This window comes from Bos javanicus, chromosome 1 (assembly GCF_032452875.1).
Source record: "Bos javanicus breed banteng chromosome 1, ARS-OSU_banteng_1.0, whole genome shotgun sequence".
Lineage (NCBI taxonomy): Eukaryota > Metazoa > Chordata > Mammalia > Artiodactyla > Bovidae > Bos > Bos javanicus.
The window spans coordinates 38,623,701-38,633,367 of NC_083868.1; the positions used below are offsets into that span (position 1 = coordinate 38,623,701).

Genomic DNA, 9,667 nt, shown 5'->3' on the forward strand with positions numbered 1-9,667 from the left:
GTATGTAATTTACTGGGAGTTGTTAATATACCAAGGCTTTGTTATAATGCTGTCTGTAGGGATTAAGGGCAGAGGCTATGTAATGAAAAAATCTTATAATTAGATCTCCTGGATTTTCAAACGTGAACTCTTTGTTTTCTTTGATAATTTACTCTTGTCAAATTTTGCAGATGGTCTAATAATGAGGTTGTAAAATGTTTTTCAATTTATTTTCCTCTTTTGGTAACATTTAGGTTTTGCCTCTTTTTTCCTTGCGTATTCTTGTTTAAAACTTACTTAGGTGGTTTATTTTTCTAATGCCACATTGATTTCTCAGTTTTTACTTTTGTATTTCCAAACTGAGCATGCGATCTGTGTCGTTATCAGCGTGTGATCTGTGTTGTTATCAACTTAGTCATAGGCTTAGCATCATCTTCTTCAGCTGCTTAAACATTAAAACAAAATTAAACGACAGAGCCTTTTTGCACCGTCTGCCCTCATAGCGTTTCCGGAGAGTAAACACAAGGTGGTGCTATGACTTAGACACACAGTCGAGTGAAAAGTAGTTGAAATTGCTCTTAAAATTGGGGTAAGTGGTATGTGTGCTCTTGCCTTCTTGTCCTTTTTCTCATTCTCTTGCATTCATAACTAATGATTGAAAAAGAAAAAAAAAACACAAAAAACCAAGGAACCTATGAACATGGTTAAATGGGAAAGTGTAAGCAAACTGTCTCTGTGGTCCTCAGTAATAAGTGAACATTTTTAAATGAGGCAGTCTGAAAACTCTGATTACAAAAAATAAAATGTTATTGTGCCATTTATTGTTAAGCTTAGACTATTTAATTTTTATACTTTTAACCAATTAGAGAAGTTATTTGATATATACAATTCTTTTATTGAATCTGAAAGAAACTTTAATAGACGTGTATACAAAGAGTAAACTTTGTTGAACCCCATAGGCTAAATTAGTCTCTACAAATGTTGAAGCAGAGAACCAGTGACTTATAAAGAGTACGAACAACTGATGTTCATTTGTAAAATAATTGAGTGTGCTTTGTAACCCAGTAGTCATTTATTTATTCTTTTTTTCATGTATTCTTTCATGCCTTTATTCACTCATACAAGTACTAATTCAACAAATATTTGTTAAGCATCCACTATATGCTAGGCATTGTTCTGGTACAGGGATCCATTTAGGTATAGGGATACATTTGAGAACAGCAACAATAAAACTCCATGTGTAATCTCAGGAGCTTACATTCTTGGAGGTGAGACACACAATAAATGTAATAAATAAATTGTATATTAGGTGATAAATATATTGAAAACAAAACAAGTAAAAGAAGATCAGCAATCCTGTAGTGGTGGTGGTGACGGACATGTTACTCTTAAAATAATCATAGTAGGTCTTATTGAGAAGATGACACTGGAAGTGAGTCAGTCCTGCAGATGTATGTGGCAAAGCCCTGAGGCAGAGGCATGCAATTGGTAAATGTCTGCAGTGTTTACTGTATGGTTTGATAACTGTCAGCAAGATGCCTGCTTTCAGCTCGGTCACCTCTCTTAGCTAGTGAATTTGCAGAATTGGAAAAAAGGAAACAATTCACAACTAGAATGATTGCTACAATTTCACTGTCAGTGAGATCTCACAAAGACATGAGAATTAGTTATAGATCATATAATATGTTTATGAAACAGAATGGTTCACCATCTGAACGGTTTTTCTTAAGGGAGTTTTACAACTGTAGAATTTTTGTTAATTAGGCTAAAGTTTTGAGATGTGTGTGCTTCAAAAATGTACACAGTTTACCAGAAAGTACATATTCTTAGTAAATTTAGAAGATGTAAGAAAGAATGAGGATAAAAAATGATTGGCCTATCATGTAAAGCCAACCACTGCTATCATTTTGATGAGTTTCATGTGCATATTTTTGTAATATGTGTAATGTATGCAGTGTTCATATAATATATACAATTTTCTATCCCATTCTTTTTTCTGTTTATAAATCCCTCTTTAATTTCCACCTAAGTCCCATATTTGAAGGTCCTCCTGTTTACCTTTCTGTCTCTGACCTACAATGTTTGTCTTATTGATGTTACTGTTTTAATATTTGAGTCTCTCTACTGCTCTCTATTCTGTTTGATGTTAACTCCTTTCAACCTTTGTTCACTTCTCCCTTGTGTTACTGATTACTCTCCAGACCAGTCTCCCTGCTAGCATCTTGCCTGTTCTCTAAGCTCTCCTCTACACTGAAGGCAGGAGCCCTTTTATTTGATATTTTTCAAATCATAGAACTGGTACATGCTTTCATAAGTGAAACAATGCACGAATAAAGTACTTAAGAGCTCCTTTTTAAACGCAGATTTGGTCATTTTACTTTTCCTTAGAGTCCAGGTCTGGAGAAGGCGATGGCACCCCACTCCAGTACTCTTGCCTGGAAAATCCCATGGACGGAGGAGCTTGGTAGGCTGCAGTCCATGGGGTTGCGAAGAGTCGGACACGACTGAGCGACTTCACTTTTCACTTCATGCATTGGAGAAGGAAATGGCAACCCACTCCAATATTCTTGCCTGGAGAATTCCAGGGATGGTGGAGCCTGGTGGGCTGCCATCTATGGGGTCACACGGAGTTGGACACGACTGAAGTGATTTAGCAGTAGCAGAGTCCAGGTTGCCTTCATAACTCCTTGCAAATGGGAAAGTCTGTTTTAACTGATAATAACTCTAGCATATAATAGATATGGCGTTGCAAAGTAAGTGGAAAGGGCCTCCAGTAGAGCCCTACTAAAGTCCATGCTCTGGGCTAGTGTGTATGGAGGTGGAGGAAAGGCTACCTAAATTAAGAGGCTGGCTACAGTGCTCCTTGTTGCACACAGCTGCTTTTTTCCTGCCCACAGCTGCTTCCTTCCTGCCCATGGACGTCTGGACTTCTTAGGTGAAAAAGGCAGTTATGGCATCTAATGTCTTTTGCTTGCTGTTTTTCTGAGCCTCAACTAGTGGATTTAGGATCTGCAAAGCCTCTCAGAACTCAGTTCAACCCCTTGATAATTTTTTCTTCCCATCCTCTAATAATGAGCAGAGAACAACAGACCTCTAAGAAGATTCAGTCCTTCAACAGAAGGAAATAAACTGGAAGAATTACCAGTAAAAACAAAATTACAGATTGGTAGAGCAGGATTCATTCATGCTATGAGAGGCAGAGTAGATGACAGTGACAGCAGGTCCTGGACACTTCTCCAGCTCTGCCTGACTTGATTCTGCATACTGGTCTGACAGCGTGTGTTGTTGCACATAAAGTCTCAGTCACATTTCATTTTATGTCACGGACTTGAGGGTTCTTGGGAAAGGTCAGAATCATAGATCACTAGGCTTCTGTGCTTTATTAGCTTGGAAGTTCTGTTTGGCAGTATATAGTATTTACTTCTTAATCAGCATAATATTCTAGTCAGATCTCTGAAATAAGTGGTAAAAAGTGAAAAAATATGGGTTTAGAGAGAAGATGGAGAGTCTAGAACCTGGATTCTAAGAGCTATTGTAAATTTGTTTATGACCCTGGCAAGTCACTTTACTTCTTTGGGCTTAAGTGGTTAAATGCTGTGCTGTGCTTACTCACTCTGTTGTGTCCGACTCTTTGTGACCTCATAGACTGTAGCCCACCAGGCTCCTCTCTCCATGAAGATTCTCCAGGCAAGAATACTGTAGTAGGTTCTCATGCCCTCCTCCACGGAATCTTAACCCAGGGATCGAACCCAGGTCTCTTGCATTGCAGGTGAATTCTTTACCAGCTGAGCTACCAGGGAAGCCCTAATGGTTAAATACCTCTCCTTTAATAAAAGTATCTGTAAAATATTGTATTCAGCTGTATATTATAATGTGAACCATAGTATGCGAAGAATCCATTTCGGTAAAAAGGTGGAAGTGATTTGTATTTCTTCTAAAGAAATTAAAAACAGATTTGATGTAAATATCTGCTCTAAGATATTAAATGTTACCATGTTATCATGTTAAGCTGTGTATTTACCTAGAATAGAAAGCTTTTTTTCTCTCATATCTACTATTATAGAGATTAATTTGAACCTACACTCTGATTGGGTTTCCTTTGTGGTTCATCAGTAAAGAATCTGCCTGCCAATGCAGGAGACGTGAGTTCAATCCCTTGGTTGGGAACATCCCTCAGAGAAGGCAATGGCAACCCACGACAGTATTCTTGACTAGGAAAGCCCATAGAGAAGCCTGGGGAGCTACAGTCAGTCCATGGGGTCGCAAAGAGTCAGACACAACATAGGGACTAAACAAAAACAGTGTACTCAGATTAAGTAAGGTTTGAAATATATTATCTACCCTCACATTCCCCTCCACATACACATGCTTGCTTTAACCATTTATAACTTATTTTATTAAAAGCCCTACTACTACATAGTCAGATAAGAAGACATTTCCAAAGAGAACAAGTAAACAACTTATGCAGTTGTATAAATAGCACTGAAATCAGCAGTAATTTCAAAATTTAGGCTCAACATCCACCATAGAAGTTTTCTGTCAATAAAACAAGGCACTGTTTGTTGATTCCTTGCGACTGAGCTGGGAGGTATTTTAAACATCTGAAGTTGAAATTTTCAGCAATCCAAGGTTACACTAATGTTATAAGACGCATGTTCTTTCTGTATCTCTTGTTTCTAATATAGTCTTAAATGTTGCCCCCTAGAGCGAATGTAAATTACCCTTCACTTTTTATGGTTGAATCTCCTAATACTGCCAACTGAAATAACTCTGGAGATCCACTGCCTAAAATTTCCTCCCAGAGTAATAACAACTCTTACTTGGGTCAGCACACTTGAACTCTTGGAATGGTGCCACCTTCTCCTTAGGTACTGTCTGCTTTTCTGTGGAGTTATATCACCTAACTTAACTTTTAGTCAAACCTCATAAATTAGATACTTCACAACAAAAGTGTTAAATGTATAGGAGTTTCACTCAGGGAAGAAAACATAATATCTCTTTTATAATCTTGATTAGATGTTATGAACATTTCAGGAAAAAAGAATATTTTGACCTAGAGGTCTTTGTACCATGGATGGCTTCCCAGATCCTCTGTAATCATGTACACAGTTCTGAGTGCTTGTGCATTTTTCTTGAGAGCAGATTCTAGCTCTCTTCAAATTCCTGAAGGATTTCATGACCAAAGAGGTTAAAAAAAAATGGCAGTGAGTTTTTATATTAGGAGAAACAATAACCAGGATTTTATCATTTTTTGATAAGGGGATTTTTCAGCTTCTATATACCAGCTTCTATATACCTACTTGACTCAGCTTTCTTCTAGACAGTATTACGGAAGACTGTTAGTTTGAGTGGTATTTTTTTTCTTGTAAGTGCCCAAGAGAAGTTAATTAGGTTGTGGGTTATTCTAATACTGTCCTTAGAATTTAAGTCAAATGTACTTTTACAGAGTTATACTTTTCAATGAGAAATAGGAGAACCTGGCTCCTTTGTCAAATTCTGGAAACCCTTAAGTATGGGAGTGGGGACAACCTATATCATTTAATCACTTGATCTTTAGTTGTAGTGGTGAGTCTCTTAATTTACTGTCTGAAACCTCTACTCACCTTATAGGGCCCATTGGCTTAAGATTTCTTTTCTTTCAGTGGAAACTTACCAAGCTGTCATCTTCACCTACCTTATTTAGTTACACTGTAGACTTACCTCTGCATTACCTTGCTGAGGGCCACCTTTCATCTCTTAGGGCATCCAGCTTCACTAGTAGCAGCTGTAGTTTACAGTAAAGCTTCTTAGCTGGTTGACTTCCCAAGTAATTTATGCTCCAAGAACCCGTAGAGTTTCCTATCCTTTCCTTTCCCTGTCCCAACACACTCTATTATAAAACAAAACGACGAAGAAAAACCTGTTGCTTGTTGTTAAGCAGCAAGATGTTATCTAGGAATCACCTGCGTCAGCATCAGACCGGGCTATATTTTTTTAGAGTGGGGCCAAGGATGCTTCTATTTTTTCCCCAAGTTCTCCAGGTCTCTCTGACGCACAACAGAAATTGGGATCTACTGGTATAGGGGAAAGCACGGGCTCTGGAGTCAGCCAGGCCTTGAGTAGGTTACTTAATCAGCCTGAGCTGCTATGTTTCCACTTGTAAATAAGCATTTTAATATTTGTATTACATGAATTCTGAAATAATGTATTTAAAGCATCTAGGGCAGTTCTTTACTAGTGTTCTGTGCATGTGATTGTGGAAATGAATAGTTGCTGTTGATTGCTGATATGTGGTGCCCAGGTAGATTGAATTAGGAGAGCTAGTTTTAAAGTATCTTCTGTGATTTCAGGCTACATGAAGCTTTTGATTTACAGAAACTGACATGGCTTAGTAAGAATGAGTCCAAGTGCTCAAAGTAGTTTTCACTATTTTTGTTATTGCATACTTTCTGAGCCAGTAGCTTCCGAATATTATGCTTCTAATGCTTAAGAATTTTTTCTATTAAGGTAATTTTAAGGAAAAAATGGCTATTTTTAATATGTGTTGTATGTGAATAAACAATATATTCAGCAGCTAATTAGTTAAATATGTTGTTTTTGTTGCTTAATAGGATGCTTTTGAAGTATAACAATGAAATTGTATGTGGTATATCATTTCAGTTCAGTTGCTCAGTCGTGTCTGACTCTTTGCAGTCCCATGGACTGCAGCACGCCAGACATCCCTGTCCATCACCACCTCCCGGAGTATACACAAACTCATGTCCATCGAGTCGGTGATGCCATCCAACCATCTCATCCGCTGTCATCCCCTTCTCCTCCTGCCTTCAATCTTTCCCAGCATCAGGGTCTTTTCAAATGAGTCAGCTCTTTGCATCAGGTGTGTGGTATATAAACAATATACTGGAGTTTCAGCTTTAGCATCAGTCCTTCCAGTGAACACCCAGGACTAATCTCTTTTAGGATGGACTGGTTGGATCTCCTTACAGTCCAAGGGACTCTCAAGAGTCTTCTCCAATACCACAGTTCAAAAGCATCAATTCTTCGGTGCTCATCTTTCTTTACGGTCCAACTCTCACATCCATACGTGACTACTGGAAAAGCCATAGTCTTGACTAGATGGACCTTTGTTGGCAGAGTAATGTCTCTGCTTTAAAATATGCTGTCTAGGTTGGTCATAACTTTCCTTCCAAGGAGCAAGCATCTTTTAATTTCATGGCTGCAGTCACCATTTGCAGTGATTTTGGAGCCCCCAAAAATAAAGTCAGCCACTGTTTCCACTGTTTCCCCATCTATTTGCCATGAAGTGATGGGACTGGATGCCATGATCTTCGTTTTCTGAATGTTGAGCTTTAAGCCAACTTTTTCGCTCTCCTCTTTCACTTTCATCCAGAGGCTTTTTAGTTCTTCACTTTCTGCCATAAGGGTGGTGTCATCTGCATATCTGAGGTTATTGAGATTTCTCCTGGCAGTCTTGATTCCAGCTTGTGCTTCCTCCAGCCCAGCATTTCTCATGACGTACTCTGCATATAAGTTAAATAAGCAGGGTGACAATATACAGCCTTGACGTACTCCTTTTCCTATTTGGAACCAGTATGTTGTTCCATGTCCAGTTCTAACTGTTTCTTCCTGACCTGCATACAGGTTTCTCAAGAGGCAGGTCAGGTGGTCTGGTATTCCCATCTCTTTCAGAATTTCCCACAGTTTATTGTGACTCACGCAGTCAAAGGCTTTGGCATAATCATTAAAGCAGAAATAGATGTTTTTCTGGAACATTCTTGCTTTTTCAATGATCCAGCGGATGTTGGCAATTTGATCCCTGGTTCCTCTGCCTTTTCTAAATCCAACTTGAACATCTGGAAGTTCACGGTTCACATATTGCTGAAGCCTGTGATGTATGTACTATATCGCTGTCCTATGAATCTTTCTGTGGTTGTCTTGTATTAAAAGGAGTATGTTCAGATATAAATATTACTATAGAAAATTGCTATTTTCTGAAACCATCTGTATATAATTATGCTAGTGAATAATAAATAGTACTTGATTTTCTTAGTTTTCATGATAAACAATTTAGGACCAATTATAAACAAGTATCAGTAAGGCACTACATAAAAGGATATAACACAGCTTTAGAAGGGACAGAAGAAATACGTCTCACCACCTGATTAGCTGGGGAGTTTATCATTAAATTTATCTTTTTTTTTTTTTTTAACCATCTGAGCCACCAGGGAAGCCCTAAATTTATCTTTTATATATGTTCCTTAAACATTTGAAATTAAAAGATGCTTACTCCATAGAAGAAAAGTTATGACCAACTTAGCATATTAAAAAGCAGAGACATTATTTTGTCAACAAAGTTCCTTCTAGTCAAGGCTATGGTTTTTCCAGTAGTCATGTATGGATGTCAGAATTGGACCATAAAGAAAGCTGAGTGCTAAAGAATTGATGCTTTTGAACTGTGGTGTTGGAGAAGACTCTTGAGAGTCCCTTGGACTGCAAGGAGATCCAACCAGTCCATCCTAAAGGAGACCAGTCCTGGGTGTTCATTGGAAGGACTGATATTGAAGCTGAAACTTTAATACTTTGGCCACCTGATGGGAAGAACTGACTCATTTGAAAAGACCCTGATGCTGGGAAAGATTGGAGGCAGGAGGAGAAGGGGATGACAGAGGGTGAGATGGTTGGATGGCATCATCGACTCAATGGACATGAGTTTGAGTAGGCTCCAGGAGTTGGTGATGGACATGGAAGCCTGTCGTGCTGCAATCCATGGTGTCACAGTGAGTCAGACACGACTGAACTGAACTGAAACATTTGAAGCTGATCTATAGGAAACATTTTTGTTTCTGCTTATGCTGCTCCTGCTAAGTCACTTCAGTCGTGTCTGACTCTGTGCAGCCCCATAGACAGCAGCCCACCAGGCTCCGCTGTCCCTGGGATTCTCCAGGCAAGAACACTGGAATGGATTGCCATTTCCTTCTCCAGTGCATGAAAGTGAAAAGTGAAAGTGAAGTCGCTCAGTCGTGTCTGACTCTTCGAAACCCCATGGACTAAAGCCTATCAGGCTCCTCCGTCCATGGGATTTTCCAGGCCAGAGTACTAGAGTAGGTTGCCGTTGTCTTCTCCACTGGTAATTATGGTAACTAGCAATGTATAAAACTCTTCAATTTCTTTATATTTTATAAATTAAAATTATTTTATAGTGTTAGGAGATACATATACACACACATACATATTGATCTTTCTCTTCTTCCTTAGTCCCATCAGGCTTTTAGTTTATAATTTTGCCCCATGGTTTTCTAAGGAAATAAAAACTATCATATAAGAATTGTCTCATTTTTCCCACAACAAAATTTGCTCAGTTATCTGCTTTTATTCCTAACCTTACCTTCCCTCCTATAATATGGAAGATGTGTTGTTGCTCCCATCTAAGGTTAGCTTCTCCATTCTTACTCTAGATCCCACCCCTTTCTACTATTGTATGTTATCCCTTCCCTTTCTTATACTGAGTTTCTCTCCCTGGACCATTTCCATCAGCAGAATGTGCTCTGGTGTTTTGTGGTGTATTATGGAATTTTTTGACTCTACATCTCTGTCTGCCTGTTTTCTCATTTTTACAGGATTCTATTCAAAATTCTGGAAAGAATTGGCTGTAGTGAATCTGTACATTTTTATATCGGATTCTTTCCTCAGCATACTCCATGTGTGCTTC

The 9,667-nt window shown here is 38.5% G+C and overlaps 1 protein-coding gene across 4 annotated transcripts in view; it reads left to right on the forward strand.

Moving 5' to 3' along the window:
* Window positions 1-9,667, forward strand: part of ARL13B (ADP ribosylation factor like GTPase 13B) — a 75,300-nt gene that overhangs the window by 27,996 nt on the left and 37,637 nt on the right. The window lies entirely within an intron of this gene.